Consider the following 1,870-nt stretch of genomic DNA (forward strand, 5'->3'; position numbering starts at 1 on the left):
CAATATATATGGAACTACTGCTTTACATGATCTCATATACGTTATTCTAGCTAAAACGGTATGCAATATTCCAGCTGCCATGCTTGCCTTAAATCACAGCGGATGCTTTACGGGCAGCCTGCAGGGGAGCAACCGCAGATCTAGTGAAGCTTTTTTACCTAAGTTTTACTTAGACTAACTGGTTATACAAGCTGCCCAATCACCTCATGCACACGCAGCTCCTCGCCAGCCCCCGCCCCTCTCGCAGAACGAATACCTAACGCCAGCAACTAAAACAGCGACTGAAACGCAGCAATGGTAATGCAATCTCAATTCAGAAACAAGGGCACGGCGCACAAAGCGTTGAGGAACAGTGCTAGGGGGGGCGCGGGGCACGACGGAAAACAAAAAACCACAAGAGAACACACAAAATATACCGACGATTAATAATAATCCTTAAATTCGGATGCTGAGGGCCCCCAGCCTGTGGGATCAAGGGATGCTTGCCCGGTCGGCAAGCAGTTGTCAGAACTTTGCACCTCTCTCTCTCCACTCTGATAATGGCATGCATCAGTCCAACTAATCCATTGCCACCAGTACTCGCATCTCATAGGGGCACGCCTGACGTATTGAATTTGAACATCTCATTTGCTTCCACCTTTAGCCCCACCCATCGGTGTAATAGGCAACAGTCAGCCAATGCCACCCCTCCCGTGCATGCAACAACGATTCGAGGAACTCTTTCCTCGGCTGGCCTTACAATCAGGGTTGCAGGCATTGGTCAAACTAATTTCACACCTCTGGCCTCTGGCTACTCATGAAAGTTTCCGTGCTTCAGCGCCCCTCGAGGACTTTCACAGGCACTGGTGAGATTTCACACCTTCACTACCCTGACCATCTGCACCACTAAGGGTGTAATATCTGCCTTGATCTGCCCTCAAATGCCACCCCTACTCCCTTTCCTCGCCTGGCGGCATGGCATAAGAATAAAGGTTAGAGTTACAGCCGATTGAACCAAACTCAAACTTGATAGTATTTTTTGTTTCTAATCAGGCCTGAATGGGCAAAACATTTCCGTCTTTAAAGGATTTCTCTTTCCGTCTCCGCGTTATACAGGTTTCCATCTTATAGAGGAAATAAAAGAGGAATTTAACAAGGGGGGTGGGGGTGGGGGATTCCGTTAAGACAGGTTTCTGTTACTGTTTGACCCAGGATTCAGTTAAGGATATATATCTATCTATCTATCTATCTATATATATATATATATATATATATATATATATATATATCTCTCTCTCTCTCTCTCTCTCTCTCTCTCTCTCTCTCTCTCTCTCTCTCTATCTATCTATCTATCTATACATATATAGGAAAGAGAGAGCAAGCCACACGAAATTCTCGGGCCACACTAGAGCGCCTACATCATCAACCACCCACACGCATTGTTATTATTGTTGTGGATACTTGGCCTCTTTTCTTTACATAGAAACCCCCCGGGGCGGTGCCACTGACTGAAGTGTCTTTAGGCCATTCCCAGAGGGGGGACATTTCTCGTTCATGGACAGTAGAATTGTAAATGGGCTGATTCATTAATGGCATGCTCATAACCGTGCCTGATCTACAACACGGAACTGCTGATTTTTCTTTCCTAATCCTTACTATCGTCATTTTCCTCTACTTCTTTTGTATGTTTGTCACACTCTTGTGACCCGCTATTTCCGGGGTGCATTCAGAGTCGAAGCAGATTTTGTGTTATTGAAGCTAGAGAGGATACCAGTTGACATCCACCCATAAGCGTTCATATGACCTTATGCAGTTGCGAGTGCCGTAAAACCTCTAGATCTACTACTACTTAATAAATAATAAACTTTACATGTGGGGGGGGGGGGGTTAC

The sequence above is a fragment of the Aplysia californica genome, unplaced genomic scaffold, assembly GCF_000002075.1.
Source record: "Aplysia californica isolate F4 #8 unplaced genomic scaffold, AplCal3.0 scaffold00013, whole genome shotgun sequence".
NCBI lineage: Eukaryota > Metazoa > Mollusca > Gastropoda > Aplysiida > Aplysiidae > Aplysia > Aplysia californica.